Raw genomic sequence first — 22,311 nt, forward strand, 5'->3', positions numbered from 1 at the left:
GTCTTCTGGTTCGGGTGCAACTCATCTTCCTAAGCCAACCACTTTATCAAAGTTCTTACTACTCTCACTCCTCTCGCGAGATAAACTCACTGGTCCTAATTACCTTGATGAGATTTGCAACATGAGGATCACTCTAAGGTACAAAAAGAAGGAGTATGTCCTGGACGAGTATCTTGAAGAGGATCTTCCTAATGATGCTACTAAAGAAGAAGTTGCTAAACATGAAAAGCATCGTTATCACTCTATCGAGGTCTCTTGTCTGATATTGGCAACCATGTCTTCTAAACTCAAAAGAGTTGCGAGAAACTTAGGGCGTACAAAATGAACAAGTAGCTCGAAGACATGTTTTAAGAGAAATCTCAGACTGAGAGATTCAAGGTGATGCAATCAATTCTAGGTTGCAAGAAACAAGAGAGTAGTTATGTGAGTGCCTATGTTCTAAAGCTAAAAGGGTACTTAGACATAATTGAACGCTTTGGCATCCCATTCACTCAAGAGTTGGCTATTGATGTCATTCTTGACTCTTTGACTAGTACATACAAGCAGTTCACTATATACTACTATATGAAGGGTTTAGAAAAGAGTATCATGTAGCTACACACGATGCTCAAAATAGCTGAAGAAAGAAGCGTTCCACCTAGGAACCCAACCTTCACCACTCTTGTTCTGTCTATTAGGGAAGGTGGTGTCAGGAGAAAGATTTCCTCGCATCCCAATGTCAAGGGAAAATGGAAAGGGAAAGTTGGTGCTCTAAATTCCAACCCCAAGAAGGAAGTTTCTAACATACCACAAGTGAATTATCCTAAAGAATCAATTTATTACTACTGCCAAGAAAAGGTCCATTAGAAATGTAGTTGTACTAAGTATCTTGAGAATCATAATAAGAACAAGGACAAGGGTATCAGCATTGCAGGTATGTTACAATTAAATTGCATTCGGCCTCTACTTCTAACTATTGGATACTTGACACAACATGTGGAACCTGATGGGTTTTATAGGTTACAAAACTAATGTTCTTTCGGAATTTCACTTTACACTTAAGGGCACATGCAACCTATAGGATCTATTTCATACACTTTAAATGCAAAATACTACAAACAAAAAAACTTTATTAACCCTAATGTAATCTAAATATAATACAAGAATTAGGGTTACATACCTTTGATTTGTTTTAGTAAACAAATCACTCCAGTCCTTCCTTTGAAGAGCTTGGAAAGCTAGCACCAAAACGATGATGCCTCTAATGGCTTACACCCAAACCCAAGAAGTAGAAGACAATTGAGGAGAGAGAGGGAGAAGAAAATTTTGTTCATATACTTCTAGGAAAGAGTAACCACAAAAATCCTAGTCCAAGGGGTCCTATTTATAATTTAGGTAACTTCAGGATAAAACAATATTTGAATGAATTTAATCTTAATCCAAATCCTTTCCTTATATGCATCCACGAGGCTTCTGGAAACCCTAAGGAGTTTCCCAGAACCATCCTCTCTTAGATGGTTCTAGAATTGCCTCTTTTATTCAACTACTGAACAATTACAATTCATCCATTGCACCTTTAATTAATTTCAATTAATCCAAAATTAATTCTGATTAATAATTAATCAATTCTAATTGATTTCATATTAATTTATTAATCATATAAATCAAAAAATTAATTATTTAACAATTATATCTCATATTGATTTATTAATCACTTAATAAACTAACATACTGATTATCTATTTCCAATTAATATATTAATCACATAATATATTAATAAATAATTTCTCATATTTTCCAATTAGTTTATTAGTCATATAATAATCTGATAAATCATCATCTCTCTACGTATGTCATTCTAACCAAGTTCTAGACCAACCCAAAAATGATTTTGCTTCTAATTAAAATAAGTCAATTTACTTAATTTAATTAGGAATTTTAAGTCTAGGGTCCATTTTGTTATTTTTAAGAACTATGTTAAGAGAATTCTAGATTGCACTTTCTAGAACTTGTTCAGTTATAAGAACCTTGGATCAGGGTAGAAAGCGTCATATGACCCAACCCTAGGGACCATTTGTGACAATGTTCGGAAATTGGTCTGTCTCCCTCTTCTTTTTCAGACGCAGCTCGCAAGTGTATTTGTTACTCAATTTAGGACCTAACCTGTGTTTGCTTCCAAGGAAATGTTCATAACCCCATCAACCCTCTTATATAAATCCATATTCAGATTTTAGGGTAAGGGTTGTGTGCCGCAAGTGAGGGATCAGTTAGAGAGAGAGAGAGGGAGTGAGATAAGAAAGAACGAAAAACTAGAAATGGTGGTAGTCTCCTTTGGTCGGATCTTCAATGGCCCATCACCTACGACTTTAATGAGGATATAGGCGATATAGCAGCTCAATATGTTGGTCATATGGGTCAACAGGCGGTAGTGAAGGAACACCGGGAAGATTCCGGTAGAGGGCGGGTGTTAAGTGGTTGTGTGATGTTAGACCGACGTTTAGCTCCGGTACTCGATGAAGAATCCGCGACATGAGAAGAACCAACAACAACCTCGAAGTTTCCGGCAGCCTGTGATCAAATCCGATGAAGCACCTTGTTTTGGGGTTTCTATGGTGTTTTCCGACTTCAGGAAGCGTGAGCCGTGAGGGAGGCATAAGCCCTTGACCGTGTTTGACTTTTGTGTTTTGCTTTAGATTTTGGGCTTACTAGTGGACTAGTATGATTGGATCTGATTTTTGGGCTAAATATAAGTGGGTTAAGTGAAGTACTTATATAAATGAATACCACTTATAAATGACTAATTTCTTTTGTTTCATTATGATATTCTAACTAGGTGATATAGTAATACAGTTAATTCATCAAATATGCTTTAGAACTATATTTCTTAGATGAATGAATTATTGGAATTAGTGGTAATTCGTATTCACCATTATGTATATATGTTAAGTGTATATACTATGGTTGAAGAGTATTTTTAAGTAACTTAAAATGAATCATATTAGTCTAGTATTGGATCATAGATAGAAATAGTAATAGTAACATTTCGTATTTATAAATGATGGCTCTAAAATAGGAGTTTTGAGACATAAAATAATAAATTTGAACTAAACCTTGATAAGAAGATGTTACAATACCAAGTATTATCAAGTATTATGTCTTTAATTGTTCAATCAGGGTTAATTATTTATGTAGCAGTTCGAGGCAGTATCGGTACCACCTAAAATACTGTTAGGATTAGTTCAACATTCATTCAGGTGAATTCTCATGAACTTATTTATTATATGGACTATGCGATTATGTTATGTGAAACCACGAAAAGCCTCTTAAGTGAAGGAAGTGGTTATGGATTTGACAACCGGAGAAAAGCCTCGCAGAAAGAGAATCCAGTTGTTTAGTTCAAGTGATCATATACGAATTATCGACCACGCGAAGCCATTCCAAGGAAAGTGGTTTATGTAGGACAACTATAGAAAAGCCGCTTAAGTAAGGGAATCTAGTTGTGACCAATGATGCTAGCATATTTAGTTATATGTGATAGAATGTAAGTAATATGTAATTTATTACTTGATGCTTATATGTGTTATGCTTTTTTCATATGATTTGTATAATGGGTGAGTATTCTGATTGGGATATCTGGGCTTTCTCAAATGGGCATGGCATTTAGGTTATGTTATGATATGATTTTCGCAACAAATTTAGCTTCCTCATTTTATTACAATGATGTTGATATAAGGTAAAAAAATATCCTTATGATTTTTTGATGATTATGAACAGAACCTTTTTGTGAGACTTGTACTCTGATATATATATATATATATATATATATATATATATATATATATATATATATATATATATATATATATATATATATATATATATATATATATATATATATATATATATATATATATATATATATATATAGGGTTAAGTTCAAATGAGAACACTATTTAATGTGAGAACGTGAGAACACTATTTATGTTACTATTTTACTATGAATTTGTATATATACAACGATATGGTATTATTCATCAACAAATATACAAACAATCATACATTAATATTCACATTAAAATTTTGTATGTACAACTTTATGATATTATTCATCACCGAATATATGAACAATCACATATTTAACATTCACATTAGAATTTATTAAATTACTACATATATATATGTAAATTTTATAGTAGAATAGCAATATAAAATTGAATATATTCATATTATAGTTACTACAGTACTATATTTATTAAATTCATAGTACAATAATAACATAAAGTAGTGTTTTCACGTTCTCACATTAAATAGTATTCTCATTTGAATTTAACCATATATATATATATATATATATATATATATATATATATATATATATATGTATGTATATATATATATATATATATATATATATATATATATATATATATATCGATGACTGTGAGGACAATTCTCCATCACTTATTTCGTCAAGAGCATAAACGTCAAACCCAAATACTTCGTCGTGGTGCGTTCGCATGTTACCCACATCTGTGGAAACTAATACAGACTTGATGATTTAATCACGCACGGCGAAAGTACTAGTATTTTTCTTTAATTTGTTTTTAATTTTTAATTTTTTTTATTTTTTAAACTAAATATCGGTTTGATTTTTTAATGTTTAACAGTTATAAAATATTAATTAAGAAGAATATTAAGGATCATAATATTTTATGTTCATACTTTTTTTGGATCATATTATTTTTTATTCATAAAATTCTGGTTTAAATTGTTTTGAATCGTAGTATTTTGAATCATATGATATTTGATCAATAAAATATTCAATTAAATTTAGTTTTTGTTCAAAAACAAAAATTATGGATCATTATATATTTTGAATCATAAAAAATATAATTAAGGATTAGAAAATATTTGAGTCTAAATATTTTTTGATCATAGCAAATTAAGGATCATAAACAAGTTGAATCAAAAGTAAAGTACTAACATTTCTACTTCTTCTGCAGATCAATCCTTGAATCAGTCAAAGCACGAAGTTGAAGGATCTGTTTCTGAAAATAAAACTGAGTTTGAACCTGAAGTTTTAGTTTTAAATAAAGTCTTTAATTTTTCTGATGTTGCTAGCGACAATGTTTTTTGTGATGTTTCTGCACCTTCTGAAACTGTTTTGAATGGTTTCAAAGTCTTTGATGATGTGGTTGACAATTCTAATATTTGTGATGATAATAATGAAAAACCACCAGTTTCACAAGTCTCTCCATCTGATGCACCCTCACTTGTCTTACAATCTACTTCTTGTTCTTGTTCATGTTCATGTGAGAAAAGCAAGGGTGTTGGTATGGAAAACAAATCTGAGAAATACAGTACAAGTTTTAACAAAAACAAACAGATTTGTTTCAATTGTGGCATTGGTGGTCATATAGCTAGGAATTGTCCCACTACAATGCTTGTACATTTTGAGTCACCAAGAGGAAAGAATTAATCCAGAGGAAGGTCTTTAACTAGAAAGTCCTCTAGAACTCGTTCTCAGAATGATGATTGGAAGGATGATCGTAGTAGAAAACGGGTTGTTTTTCAAAAGCATAAAAGGGTCTTTCATAACAGAGTCCCAAACAGTTTGCCAAAACCGAGCATGGCCAAGCCTAGGTCGGTTTCGTCAAGAAGCAGCAATGGTTCTTCAACCAATTCTGGTAGAAAACCCAAGTGCTCCAAGCAAACTGATAAAAATCCTATTTCAAAACCACATGGGACTATTAGAAAACCTAATTATCAATGGTTGCCCAAAATAGCCTCCAATCCATCATCAATGTCCTTTGAGAAGTTATTAGATAATGATAAATTTGAAAAGGCATCAGGACAACCCAGGAAAGTAATGACCTGGGTTCCTAAATCTAAATGAACCCGTACATTTTGCAGGGACAATTGCGTAGCAATGTCATCAGACCTTGGTTCGTCGACAACGACTGCTCCCGGCATATGACAGGAGATATAGCCCAACTGAACAACATTCAATCTTTTAATAGGGGATATATTTCCTTTGCGGGTGGAGACGGAGGCAAGATTACTTAAAGAGGAACCGTCACAAATGGGGTGTTAAGTTTCGAAAATGTCAACTTTACTCCCGAATTGAAGCATAGTTTGTTGAGTGTATCTCAGATATGCGATAAAGGCTATTCTACGCATTTCACTGATAAGGAATGCATGATTCTCAAGCCAGGATTTGTCATTCCATAAGAGTGGATTCTTGTAAAATCTAAAAGGGATGGGAATGCCTACATCATTGATATGAATAGCAATCTTCCAGAACAAGTTACGTGCCTCTTTTCAAAGATCTCAGAGAAGATGCAACGCATGAAGCACTGAATCAATTTGAAAAACTCAGGGTTTGGAAGTTGGTTGAGTTGCCAAAGGGCAAAAAGTCTCTTGACACACGATGGGTCTATCGTAACAAGCAGGATGATTCAAGGGTTATTGTGCGAAATAAAGCTAGATTGGTGGTTCGCGGGTTTTGACAAGTCGAGGTTCTTGATTACACTAAGGTTTATGCTCCAGTAGCTCGCTTGGAGGCTATCCGTATCTTCCTTGCATATGCCTATTACATGAAATTCACTGTTTACCAAATGGACGTCAAGACAATCTTCTTGTATGGCAAGGTGAAGGAAGAAATCTACATTGATCAGCCCCCTGGGTTTGTTGACTCGAAGTTTCCTAATCATGTCTACAAGTTGGACAATGCATTGTATGGGTTACATCAAGCTCCTCGAGCGTGATATGCGACTCTAACAAAGCACTTGCTCGAGCATGGATACTCTCGTGGCACTATCGATCAAACTTTATTTATCAAGCATGTCGGTAATGATCAGATTCTAGTGCAAATCTATGTTGACGACATTATTTTTGGGTCGACCAGTCTGCAGCTTTGCAAGGAATTCGAAGGTGTTATGAAAAAGCGGTTCGAGATGAGTTCGTTGGGGGAAATGACCATGTTTATTGGGCTTCGGGTCAAACAAAATTCAACCGGAATCTTGCTACATCAAGCCAAGTATGTGGAAGATATTCTTGAGAAGATTGGGTTTCACGACGCTAAATATGCATCGACACGAATGGCTGAAAGACCTCTTCTAACTCCAGATCCTGATGGCGATTTCGTAGATCAGACTCTTTATAGATCGATGATTGGATCGCTGATGTATCTTACTGCAAGTCGTCCAGACATCATGTTTGCATTTTGTCAATGCGCATGTTATCAGGCTAATCCTAAACTTTCACATTTTATTGTTGTTAAAAGAATTTTTCGGTATATCAAAGGTAGCCCAAAATTAGGTCTCTTGTATCCGAAGAATTCTGAATTTGATTTATATGCTTTTGGTGACAGTAATTATGGAGGCTGTGAGCTTGACAGGAAATCTACTTCAGGAGGGTGTCAATATCTTGGTGACAGTTTAGTGTCATGGCAGTGCAAGAAGCAATACACTGTCTCAACCTGAACATCGGAGGCGGAATACGTTGTTGCATCTTCCTATTGTTCTCGAGTTATCTGGATCCAACATCAGCTGTTGGACTACTATCACAACTAGGAATTTGAAGCCTTGTAAGCATTGAACAAAGATAATAAATGTAAACCAACAATGGGAAAGCATGTAAGATGCTTATTCATTAACAACAAAATCTCAATCAAACACATCATACATGCACTGCAAATAGCCAACAAACAATTGGAAACACTAAAAAAAATCCTTGTTTGAGTCCATTTTTGGACTAGGATTTCCTTATTGGGCTCAATGGACCAATAAGCTTCCAATTGGACTATATTGGGCTTAGAACTCTTGAATGGGCTCTAATTGGACACACTTTCATTTATTTTAACATTTTGGGCCATACTGGGCCTAAAATGAAATAAAATACCTTAATGGACCTCATTGGGCCATAACTAACCTAATTAGCCCTAATGGGCCATAAAATTCATTTCTTGATTTATTTTGGGCCGATAGTTATCTAAATTATCTATGATTTGGACTTAGGCATTTAAGGTCCCAATTCTTTCCTTTTCCCTCTCCAAATCTCGGCCCAAGCCCAAATGAAAGGAGGAGTTGACTTCTCATGGCCACCTCATTTTTACATAATGGTCTTCCATACAACTTATCCCATGCCTCCATGCACACATCACCTCAAGACCTCTCTCTTCTCCTCTCTCTTTCTCTCGGCCGAAACAACACCAACACACACTTCACTCAAAAATCTCTCAAAGAAACTCTCTCCATTTCCTCTCCAAAATTTTCGAGATCTAGGGAGCTTTCAAGGAAATTATCCCACAAATTCTTCATCTAAGGTAAGATCATGCTTGGATCTATGATCTAGATTCTTTGTTTTATCAAAAATCTCTTCCTAACCCATGCAAAATGATGATCACTCTCTTAGAAACCCTCTAAGTTTGAAATCAACAAAGGAGGGCTTGCTAGGGACGAAAGTAACATCAAACTCCTCCCAACATTCTTCAAAACCGACATCACAACTCAAGGTGAGTTTCATACCCCTTCCTTTTCAGTTTTTATGAGTTTTATGGGGGAGAATACAAGAAAATGTGTAGATCTATGTGTAAATGTATGCTATATGTGATTTGATGCATGTATGTGTGTGTTATCATGTGTTTTGGGATGAATATGTCATCAAAAAGTGTGTAAAAACTGAGATCTATGACATGAGAAATGAAATAAACATAACTTAAGCTATTATACACTAATCAAGTCAAGAAAAATAGTTTATAAGGTTAGGATGAACATACTTGAACATGAGACCCATTTTGGGGCCTAAATTGTCAAAAATGCAAACTTGGGGTAAAAATCAACAAGTCACGGTTTCTGGAAGGTTAAAAGGGGCCAAAACAATTTCCATAAATATTTTCCTGATGTTTAGAAAGTTCTAAGGACTTAAAATGTAAATTTTTAACCTAATGGGCTAATTTTGGGCTTTTCGGCCCAATAAGCCTCAAAATGCGAAAATTTTACAAGTTGAAGGGCTGGAAATGAAATTTTCTGTAAAACAGGGAGTAGTTAGCATAATAGAATTTTTATAAGGTTCAAAAATGCTTTTCATTATCAAAAAGGACTAAAAATGCATACTTTTTAGATTTTGTGCCAAAAAGGTAAAAGTTGTGAAAAATGGATCCTTAACCGAGAATCACTATTCTAGATGGGATGAAGCTGTCAACTAAATAAACTTTGGGTTAAAATCGTGTTTTCATCAAATAAATTATACAAAAGTGTCAAGAAAAGTGTTTTAAGGACTAAAAATGAAATTCTTTTATATAAAAGGACCAAAAGTGTTATTTTTATAAAAGGAAGAGTAATGAAAAGGGTCAAACTTTACTTACAAACAAATCAAATCAAGATACAAGATCCGCGACTACCGACGAAATGGAAAACAAATACACTCTCAATAACGCATATTGTTACAAAACGAATTGATTCGGTCTCGAATCAATAACAACACACAATCGTTAAACCAAAGTAATTCGTTAATCACGCGATAATTACAATGATTCAATATACAAACTTTGGGCTTGAAAGTTTCAAATCATGCTTGTTGGGCCTTGCTAGCCCATCAACATGATCTTTGGGCCCAAAGGGATCATGCTTACGTGATATTGGGCCTTCTATGACCCAATTCCACGTAAAAGCACTTTCAATAGCTCTAATGTGTTATTGGGCCCTAATGGCCCATTAGTACTGCTAGTGAGGTCGAGAAGTCAAATGCGAGTTGTGCCAAGTGTCTTTTGCATTCCCGATAGCTTTGAATAACTCCTGGAAATAAAGGGGGCTTCGTACCCTACTTTTTCCTCAGTTGTTGGGCTTATGAGAAATCAAGTAAACAGATTCATGGCGTTAATCAGAAGAAATCAGGGTGGTTGGATTAAGTGAGTAGTACGGACGACGCCTTAAGGATCGTTCGTAATCTGTAGTTATAAACTAGTCATTTCTTTAAATGCGTGATTGTAATGACTCACAAACCCTAATTAATCTAATGTCACATGGGTAATCAAAACATTCGTCGTATCGGTATAACAATAAACAAGTCATGTAATTTACGTATTGGGGAAAACATCGGGTTTTCCCGGGAAGTTCAACATTTTCACTTGTGTGACGTATACAAAGTTCAACCATTAAACATGCTTTGAAAATCAACAAGCATATTTACGGATCTTCACACTTTTTATAAACAAACATTTTTTTTTTCCAGAAAATATCAGATTTTCTGGGTTTTTCAAACTTCACCAAATCATTTTACCATAACATTACTTATGAACTCACCAACATTTCATATGTTGACGTTTTCCAAATAACTTGTATTCTCAGGTAACAGGTAAGCCGAAGAATAAGTATCAAGAAATGTCATGGTGTTTTGTTTAAATTAACTGTCAGACAGTTTATGTTATGGATTTGTAATGTCTAAAACAATGTACTGAATGTAAACAATATCAGTTGTAATATTCCAATGCATGGTGATGAATTATGTTACGATTCATGTATATTCATTATGACGGTATTCAATTTGAGTCACAAGAGCCCTCGGACGTTTTCACCGTCTGGTTCGGGGGTGTGACAGGTTGGTATCAGAGCTCTATTTATAGTGAACTAGCATATCTAACCACACATTGATATGCAACTATAAACCAAAAAGAGGGACTAACACAACTCTGAACAAAACAAGTACAACATTACAATAAAAACACCCTTGCTTGTATTAGGAAAAAGAACATAATATCGAACCAAACTAGATAATGCTAGTATCTCGGTTAAGCCAGGATTGTTCTTAGTCGTATCAAGGAGTGGATGTAGCCTGATCAACTACATTTCCTCCAAGGTACAACTATCACATGTCCTGAGGAAATCGTGATAGCTAGGGAACCTAAAAACATACCCCTTTATCCCCAAGAAGAGAACACCAATTCAGTATATTTAACAACTAAAGCGGCATAGGTATGATATTAGCATAATTATACACTCTCGCAAACAACATGGCTGGTTTCCACCACCCCGAGGATCCTTATTTCCCAGACCATGGGAATAACGGATGGTTGGACGAAGAGCCTGAAGAAGAGCTCGAGGAAGACCCCGAGGAAGAATCTGACGGGGAACCGGAGGCAGAAGTCGAGGGCGAACCTGCCGAACCAGTAGAAGAACAGGAGGAGGAAGAAGATGAAGGAAGCCTCAAAGAGGAACCCAGCGACAACGAAGGGTGTGATTCGGACGCGGAGTCCGAATTCATCAACCCCCTTATCCGATTAGGGTTCCCGCTTACCGGGTGGGCCCCACTGATCCTACACCCCCTGGGGTATTGATCTTTGGAGATGGAGCAAGCAGCAGGGACAACGACCCCCATTCGGCATGTCACACGAGTTCTTTGACCCGAGGGATGGAGGACCGGCCGATCGAGCCCTTCCGGTTATGGTGAGACGATTATGGAACACAGGCGACCTAGCTCAGAGTATCGCCGACCAGGTACGTCAGATGTGGACTAGGGTCGAGCGTGCAGAGCAGGAGACACGAGACGTCCTTCGAGATTTCCACATGAGGTAGGTGAGGTGGGAGTCCCGACTCCAGGACGCAGAACGACAGGTGGCTCATCTTTAGGGAGCATCCACTTCCTCAGCACCACCCCCGAGCACATCTCACCGCGACTAGGGTTAACCGTATCAGTCTTTCGTACTATGTCATTAGGATCTATGCTATGTACCCCGACTCTATGTTAAAGTGACTACACTACTCATAGAGCCGTTATGCTGTCAAACTAGTACCGCTTATGTATGCTCTTTCGAGCAAAATTTTCATCTATCAAATGCGGATAATATTAGTAAAAAAATTATATGTTTTACTTTGACGTTGTAATATGCTATGTGTTACGAATCCATGATTGTGTGCCAAATTGTGAAAGTACCTAAGTTCATGCCACACACCTAGCTTATAGGATCACACTCTCACAAAAAGCACAGACTCAACATCTTTCTGTTCAATGGAAGAAAGATGCCTCGACGACCAACCTGTGGAAACCCTAAGCCAAACCCGCCCGAGTTCAACTATGTTGCTTTTCAGGCAGCGGTATCAGTTGCAGTCACCGCGGCTATGGCACAAATTCACCAAGGGAACAATTTAGGAGTCAACGGACCAGGGGCTGGAAGTTCGAACAACGAGATGAATTAAGGACCTACCAAGACATGCTCCTACAAGGACTTCACCAACGCCAAACCACGAACCTTCAACGACACGGGAGGAATAATTACCCTGAAACGATGGATCGAGAAGGTGGAATCGGTGTTCGAGATATGTGAATGCCCTGAGGAGATGAAGGTAAAATTTGCCTCATGCACTCTTGTTGACCAAGCGCTCACTTGGTGGAATGGACATGTGAAAGCCATGACACTCCCCGTAGCTAATTCCATGCCTTGGGCAGAGATGAAAGAAATGTTGATGGCCGAATACTTCCCTCGTGGGAAAATTCAGAAAATGGAACAAGAGTTGTGGAATCTCTGATGGGTTTTGGTCATATGAACATTCCTATGTGCACATAGAAACCCTAATGCTTGGATCTAGGTTTCTCTAATTAAACATGCATTGAATCCAAGACTTCTAATGGCTAATTAGGTATAAGAACAATACAAAACCAGAGTTAGAAGCATACCTTGAAACACTTGTTTGATCTTCTTGTTCTTGGAGCTTTAGAGTCACAATTGTCACTCCTCTAATGGCTTACAAACACCAACTAGCAAAGAGAATGATTTGAGAGAGAGGAGAGAGGAGGAAATCGGCCAAGGTATCCTTACTTTAGAGGAGGTGCCAATTTCCCTTCCCCAAGGGGTCTATTTATACTTGTAAGGCTCCTAGGGTTTCACCCTTAAACCCTGATTGGATAACTATTACTCAAAGCAATCCAAATCCTTCCCAAGATAAGCCTTTGGACGATTTGTGGCTTATCCCAAGCCCTAGAAGTCGTCCAACCCTATCCATGAATGATTTACAGCCTAAAGTGTAACTATCAAACAATTAACAGTTTATACCCTCTTATTTAATTAATCCCCTTAAGTCACCAAATTAATACTAATTAATCTATGACTTATATTAATCAAATAACTATATTATTATTCTCATAATATATTAATAATATTTGTTCTCTCATAATAAATCATCCTACCAAGTTGCTATGGTGAAGGAAACCCAAAAGGACCATGCACAATCGGGTGAAATACTTGCCTAATATAGTTGCAGCCTTAGACACTATTCCAACAGTCTCCCACTTGGATAAGTCTAGTAACTATATGCGCAGGTACATTCCGATTTGCAATCGTAGCTCTCAAAGACGCTGTCAAACTCTGATCTAATCAATCTTGTCCTTTAGATAAGGGATCGTGCAGTCCTCTGTTAGATATCATGCGGACAATTCAATGGAATGATTAGTCTAGCATTTGGTTTCTCGATCTCCGATTTATTTGACATAGAACTTAATCGAACATATCAATTCAGTTCTGACCGGGCCCGGCACACAAGTCAAATCAAATCATCGAGCGGCCGAGACATCACTTTTTCCTTCTTAGAATAAAAAGTTACAGATAAACTTCGACTTATATGCATTTACTTATTCATTAACCAACTATACACAACAATGCGTTTTATAACATCGAGTTACCAATGCGTTTTCGCATTATCAATGTACAATCAATTAACCAATAACAAACCATATATCTAGGTTTGTTCCAATGCTCAAAACTAGTTCATAAGCACTCATGAACGTTGCAACAATCTTTTGCTATGTCTAAAACCATTTAGACACTCTACACACCTATTCATGACAATCTTCATTCATACCTACTTCCAACATATGAACAATTGTGGACAATTTGAATAATTCGATTATTCCTAATAAACTCAATTATTCTGGAAGTCATAACATGCAAAGTGAAACAATAGTTAAACAATTAACATAAGACAGTAACATTACTTATAAATAAAACTCCTTTATTTAATCATCAAATGTTAATTATATTTATCTATTACACGTTTCTAATACTATCTAATCTATGCTAATATCATCCTTTAGCCCAATACTCCTAGCATGCTGCAAATGCTTAACCCTACTCAGTCCCTTCGTAAGCGGATCTGCTGGGTTATCTTCTGATGATATCCTCTGCACTACGAGTTGTCCTTCTTCTACACGATGTCTAATAAAATGATATTTTCTGTCAATATGTCGCGATCTACCATGATCTCTCGGTTCCTTGGTTAAGGCAACCGCTCCTTCATTATCACAGAAAATCTCCATAGGCTCCTTTATGGAAGGTACAACTCCAAGATCACTAATGAAGTTCTTCAGCCATATTGCCTCCTTCGACGCTTCGCTCGCTGCAATGTACTCTGATTCGCACGTTGAATCAGCTACGGTTTCCTGCTTGGAATTTTTCCAAGTTACTGCTCCTCCATTCAGGGTAAAGACCCAACCCAACTGCGAACGGTAGTTGTCTCTGCCGGTTTGAAAACTAGCATCACTATACCCTCGCACCTTCAAGTCATCACTCCCTCCAAGGACTAAGAACCATTCCTTCGTCCTCCGAAGGTACTTAAGGATATTCTTCACCGCAATCCAATGGGCTCTGCCAGGATTCCCTTGATATCTACTAACCATGCTCAAAGCAAAGGCTACATCAGGGCGAGTACAAGTTATAACGTACATGATTGAGCCAACTGCGGAAGCGTATGGAACTCGGCTCATATCAGCTATCTTGGCTTCAGTACTCGGACTTTGAGTCTTACTCAGCTTGGCATTGCTTTGTATCAGTAATTCTCCCTTCTTCTAATTTTCCATACTAAAACGTTTTAGTACATCCTCTAAGTAAGTGTTCTGACTAATTCCTATTAGTCTCTTACTTCTTTCTCTTACTATCCTTATTCCCAAAATATAGGAAGCCTCTTCGAGGTCCTTCATAGCGAAGCACCTCCCGAGCCAGGACTTAACCTCCTGTAGAGTCGGGACGTCGTTTCCTATGAGTAATATGTCATCGACATATAGAACGAGAAAGCTTACTATACTCCCACTGGCTTTGACATATACACACGATTCATCTTCGCTTCATACAAATCCAAACTCTTTGACTTTCTCATCGAAACAAAGATTCCATCTGCGAGACGCTTGTTTAAGTCCATAAATGGACTTCTCAAGCCTACACACTCTATTCGGATGCTTTGAATCCACAAACCCCTCTGGCTGAGCCATGTAAACATCCTCATCCAACTTTCCTTCAAGGAAAGTGGTCTTGACATCCATTTGCTAAATCTCATAATCATGAAATGCGGCAATAGCTAGCATCACTCTAATAGACTTTATCTTCGCAACTGGTGAGAAGGTCTCTTCATAGTCAACTCCGGGAGTTTGAGTAAAGCCCTTAGCAACCAATTGTGCTTTATACGTGTGTACTTTTCCATCCACGTCGGTCTTCTTCTTGAAGATCCATTTGCACCCAACGGTCTTACGTCCGGGCAAATTATCAACCAAATTCCAAACTTGGTTATCATACATGGATTGGATCTCGCTATCCATTGCCTCTTTCCATTTCGCAGACTCTGGGCATGCCATGGCTTCCTTATAGCTAGTAGGTTCATCAAGGTTTATTAGTGTACTATCACTAATATACGTGTCCCCTTCGGTAGTAATATGAAAACCACACAACTGGGGTTGAAACCTAACTCTTTCAGAACGTCTAAGAGGTAATGATACGTCAATCGGTTCAACCGGAGTTTCCTGCTCGGGTTGAGTGCCAGCGGTTGAGGTTCCTTCATCTACAGACTCTTGAATCTCTTCAAGATCGATTTTCCTCCCACTGTCTCCTTGGCCTATGAGTTCTTGCTCTCGGAAAACTCCTCTCCTCGCAACAAAGACAACATTATCCTTCGGTCTATAGAAGAGATATCCAAAGGATTTCTGCGGGTAGCCGATGAAAATACATCGCTCTCTACGAGGTTCGAGCTTGTCGTGAGTATCTCGTCTTACGAAAGCCTCGCAACCCAAAACCTTGATATGTGCCAACGAAGGAGCTTTCCCCGTCCACATCTCGTGAGGTGTTATGGTAACCTTCTTAGTAGGGACTCGGTTAAGGATATGGGCGGTAGTCTCTAAGGCATACCCCCAAAAAGAGATAGATAGTGAAGCACGACTCATCATAGAGCGAACCATGTCCAACAAAGTTCGATTACACCTTTCTGCCACACCATTCAATTGTGGTGTCCTAGGTGGCATTAATTGTGAAACTATTCCACAACCCTTGAGATAATCGTGGAATTCAAGACTTAGGTACTGTCATCCTCGATCGGATCGAAGCATCTTGATCTTCCTGTCCAATTGATTCTCCACTTCATTCTTGAACTCTTTGAACTTTTCAAAAGTTTCTGACTTTTGCTTGATTAAGTAGATATACCCATATCTACTATAGTCATCGGTAAAAGTCACGTAGAAGCGGTTTCCATCCTTCGTGGTAGATCTAAACGGTCCACATACATCGGTATGTATGAGGTCCAATAGACCCTCACCCCTTTCGCACGTACCAACGAAGGGTGACTTAGTCATCTTTCCAAGTAAACAAGACTCGCATGTGTCATCTTCCCTAAGGTCGAATGACTCCAACACTCCATCCTTTTGGAGTTGGGCTATGCGTTTCTTGTTGACATGTCCAAGACGACAATGCCATAAGGATGCCTTATCCATACTATTGGAAGAATCCATGTACAAAACATCATTTCCTAAGTTATCAACAATCATAATAGTTTCATAAATTCCATTACATGGTATTGTTGGATAAGGTGTCTAAGTCCATAACTTATTTGGTATATACTTGACCCGACCGGCATGGTCCATTTGGGTTGCATCTCATCCAAACTATTATGGATAATTTTATGAGAGTTATACACATATGTTTATTAATATATTATAAGTTATAATATATTAATATGAAGTTACATTATTTAATTAGTTTTAGTCTTAAATTAATTATGAATTAATTTAGAGATTAAAAGGAAGACTAATTAGATTATGGGCTATTTGTTTTATATAGTGTGGGCTAATACTCATTTGTTAATGGGCTAGGCTTATGTGGAAGTCCATGGATGATCCATGGAGCTTTTAACCCATGGATCCTTGGAAAGGAAAAGACATGGGTTATTAGGGTTTCACCCTAACCATGCACACTATATAAGCATGCTTATGGAGCATGAAATGGAGCCTAAGGAAAAACTAGTGAACTAGTGTGTGTGTGTGTGCATGTGTGTGGCCGAAAATACAAGAGTGTGTATACTCTCTCAAAGTTTTCCAAGAGTTTGTGGTGTTTTGTGATTCCATTTGAGGCATTCACACTATTGGTTCTTGGCCCTCAAACTCCTTAGAACCAAACTCATCAAAAGGTATGTAATCTCTTCTAACTCTTTTATGTTGAAATGTTCCCCATTCCATGTTAGATAGGTTATAAACCTTGGAAAATTTATTATTTTTCATGTGTTTAGACAAACATAGATCCAAGGTTTATTAGGGTTGCATGCACACTTAGGAAGTGTTAGATTGCTCAAAACCCAACAGGTATAGCTTCAAAGTAAAAGACACCATTCAGATAAGCTAAAATAGAACCATTCTCATTATTAAAAGAAAATCTAAAACCTTGTCTAAATAAACCATGAAAAGAAATGATGTTTCTAGCCATTTCTGGCGAATAGCAACAATTGTTCAAATCTAAAGATAAACTATTCCTAAGCACTAAAGAATACACTCCAATCTTGGTCACAAGCGACGATCTTCTGTTCCCCATGATTAGATTTATTCTTCCATGCTCCACGTCTCTACTTCTTCTTAGTCCCTACACATTAGAACAAATGTGGTAACCACAACCGGTATCAAGAAACCAAGAAGTATTATGAGATGAATCGTTAGATTTAATTGTATATATACCTGTGCAAGATGGCTTGATCTTTCCTTCCTTGATGGCTTGCAGGTACTCTGGGCAGCTTCTCTTCCAATGTCCTATCTTGTGGTAGTGGTGGCACTCTGCCTCCTTCAGGTTAGGGCAGGGCTTAGTGGGATCAACTTTGGTCCCACTAGAAAAGGCATCATCTCGGGCTTTAACCTTTCGATAGTTCTTCGACGAAGCCTTCCTCTTCTTTCCCTTTCCTTGTCCAATTGCCAAGACAGGAGCAGCGGTGGATTGAGAGTTGGTGCAACAGACTTGTCCCTGAAGTTGCTCTCAGCGACCCTCAAGAGACCTTGGAGTTTGCTTAGGGTGACCTCTTCTTTGTTCATGTGATAGGTCATCCTAAATTGATTGTGGCTTGGAGGCAAAGAGTGAAGCACCATGTCGATCTCCAAGTCTTCCCCAAAGTCAACATTTAACTTGCAAAGGTGGTCGACATACCTTTGCAGCTTTTGCAAGTGCATGGTAAGAGACTCTCCATGACCCATCTTAGCGGAAATCATGTTCGTGAAAATCTCATAATGCTCTTGTCTCGCGTTTTGATGGTATCTCTCCAATAAGTCTTGGTGCATTTCGTACGGATACATGTCCTCATAGGACTTTTGGAATTCGGAGTTCATAGTCGCGATCATGATGCAATGCACTTTCATTGCATCACGCTCGTGAGTTTCGAAAGCGGTCATTTCGGCGGGAGTAGCAATTTCAGGGTTGATTTTCTCGAGCTTCTCATGGACGACATACTCCTTATCCTCATAGCGAGCAATCATGCGAATGTATCTTATCCACTCGCTAAAGTTCGTTCCATCAAAGGTGACCTTTTGACAAAGGCTCATCAAAGTGAAAGAACTCGCAACAGCATTGTTGGCGTTTGACATCTATAAATAGAAAGGATAAAGATAGATTAGAATATGAATCCCTAATTATCACCCAATAAGAAAAATTAGGGCTAGGATCCAACAACAATATTTACACATTAGAAAAGGGATGCTGTAATCTAATATGCAAACAATTTGAAGGTAAGTGAATGACGATTCACTAATTCTCCACCATGAAAAACATAACTTTAAGTCCTAAATGTATTGAGAATTCCTTGGTTTGGATGAGATTCATTGAAACTTTTTAATGGCATGTTTAAATCTCGATATGCCCCTCTTGTTTGTGACTGGGATACCGAGGATCACAAAACTAGGTGTGAATTACCATGCAAATTCACATGGTGCCTTCATTGTAACGATCACCTATTCGATGTGCCGGTAAACCACACACGCTCCATCGAACTATGATAAACAATGAATCACCCTTTGCCACCTTCGCTTAGAACCAATTAGTGTGCCGGTAAACCACACACGCTCCACTAACTTCATAGCAAGGTGCAAAGTGTAATTTCATGGGATTACATCAATTCACTTTTCCTAAAGTAACTAAGATTGGGAAATTTTAAGAAAACATGTAGTTACTTAGTACTTCTTATCATACTTTTAATGAGAGGATGAGGTTGCCCTATCCTACGCGTTCGGCTAACGACCCTCCACCAATCAAGCAGGCAGTGGGTGTCAGTGTACACCCATTAAGGGCCATTTTATAGGCCGCAACCTTATACCCACCTTATAGACCAGCTTCGTGAATGAGGCCTACTAACGGTAAGACTAGCATTTAAGTTATACATACATAGATATTAATCTTGTAATATTATATTAGTATAAGGTTGTATTTTAAACTTGTAAAATTCTAGGGTTTGAAATTTAAATTGTCTAAATTAAACTTTTAATCATAAAACATAAATTTCAAAACTTGAGGACTAATTTTAAACATTTAAAAACATAAAGGATCAAATAACAAATAATTCAAATTAACAATTAATCACATAATTATCCATATTTGATTTCTTGAAAAACAATTTACCAATTTTAATCAAAATAATTAATAATTATCATGTAAGGAAGTTAAATATTTTATTAATTGATAAATATCTTCAATTAGATCAAAAATATAATCATATATATCATAAAATCGGATTAGGGTTGATCTAATATGATTAAGGTAAGTTTCCATAAGATAAATATGAAAAAATCCCGTTTTTGGCTCTTCCTGACGCTCGGACTCGCCAAGTACCCAAACTGGACTCGCCGAGTCCATGACTCAGAAACACAAAAATCGAATTTTGCAGTTAAGATTCAAACATTTAAGCATCAATTTAATAGAAACCAATCTAAGCTATGATACCACTGATGGGTTTTGGTCATATGAACATTCCTATGTGCACATACAATGTAACATCCCAAAAAAACACAGTCTGAAAATTTCGTTTTAAATCAGTAATCAAACCATATTCATCAATGTCATATAAGAATCATAAACAATGTATGTCAAAATATCATAACAACTGTCAAACATATCAGAGTATAAATATCCCAGGCTGAACAAATGGTGTGTGCACTGCAATCTTCCCGAGCTCCTCTTTTGAAAACTGAGTACCTGAAACCAAAACTGAAACTGTAAGCACGAAGCTTAGTGAGCTCCCCCAAACTACCACATACCATACAATACATATAAACACATACTGGGCCTTTCCCACTACATCGGACCGAAGTCCAGAACTAACCAGGGCCTTGCCCTCTGCATCGGACCGAAGTCCGGAACTACTGAGGCCTTGCCTCCTGCATCAGACCGATGTCCGGAACTAACTGCATCGGACCGAAGTCCGGAACTGACTGCATCGGATGGAAGTCCGGAACTACTGATCATAGCATAGCATAAACATATCAACTAGTATGAACACATAAACAGCATACTGTATCGGGCTGTAACCCGGAACATATAACACATAAATCCTGTCTGAGCCACAAAGTCATCAAACATAATAAAATCTGCATCGGACCGAAGTCTGGAAGCTACTACTAGCTATACGGGCTGGCATTGTGGCCTTAGACCCGTTCCTATTGGAAGGAAACTCACCTCTCACTGCTGAAGTCCCGCAGACACAATCCCACACTGATGAAGTCCCGCAGACTCTACCCCAACTGTTGGATGACAGATTCCCGAACTGTCAACACCAAAATAACACACAATTAATAATTGGGTTCTAACACATAACTATAAATACATGCTTTGGATACTTACTACATTACCCCTAGCTTGGCTTACCCAAGCCCAAGGCCCAATCCATAGGCCCAAGTTCAACTAGGGATCAAAGCCCAACATATGGCCCAATTTTCCAAATTGGGCCCAAACCTCTACATGGACTCCCCTTAAGGCCCAATTGTCCAGTCCAGTCCAACATGTCTCATTCTAGGGGCCCAACATCATACAACCATCTATGCCCCAACTATGGCCCAATTTTCCAAATTGGGCCCAATCCTTCATATGGGCCTTACTCTAAAGCCCAACTAATTACCCTAGTCCATTTAATTATTCTTGGATGGCCCAACACAAAGCCCAAGTGAAAATTAGGGTTTCACATAAAATGACAATTAGGGTTAAGTGTTTCTCACTTAACCCATTAAGGGCTTATCCCACTAAGTACTTAATCCGTTAAGGACTTAATCCATTAAGTCCATTATTGGTTAGTGATATGGGCATATTTAGTTATAAAATTCATGCATTATCTTAATACTTTATGTTGATTTTTTCTCATTTAATGAACAAAAGGTGCTTAATTAGATTAAATATTTCATTTTCAGCAACAAATACATGCTCGAAAGGAAAATGAAGCGGAACTAGCGATTGGACGCTTGGATCATGGATTTTGAAGAAAGAAGGACGTTGCTGGACAGCTTGACCCCTCGTCAGTTTTTTGGCCATATCTCATGAACCGTAACTCAGATTGATGAGATTCAAAATGTTCTGAAAACTAGACACAATTTCGGATGACTTTCGTGTTTTGAGAAAATGCTGATTCCAAATGTACTCGGCGAGTAGGTTAGATTACTCGCCGAGTTGGTCTGAAGTTTCGCGATTCTGGACGCGCTGACTTGCCGTACACGGGTTTTAAGTGACGTACTCGCCGAGTAGTTCACTGGACTCGCCGAGTAGCCCCTGTTTTGTGAAAATCTATATAAAGGGACTTTCAGATCGATACCCTAGCAGAGAGATGAACCCTTGGAGGCCAATTGTCGACTAAAGGTGCTGCTAGAGCGTGGGAAGCAAGGGAATCAACCCTACATTCAATTTTAAGGAGAATCAAGTAAAAATCAAGTTTACTCTTGCCTAATCTCTTGTTTGAACTATGTTTTTGCCAATTGATTTCGTTTTTGAGCTTGTTTCTGCTGTAATTATGAGCTAAAAACTCATAACTTCTGTTTAGGTAGATGAATTTGTGAACATGGATTGATTATTTTATTAGG

Source organism: Lactuca saligna, chromosome 9 (assembly GCF_052625555.1).
Source record: "Lactuca saligna cultivar CGN05327 chromosome 9, ASM5262555v1, whole genome shotgun sequence".
NCBI classification, from domain to species: Eukaryota; Viridiplantae; Streptophyta; class Magnoliopsida; order Asterales; family Asteraceae; genus Lactuca; species Lactuca saligna.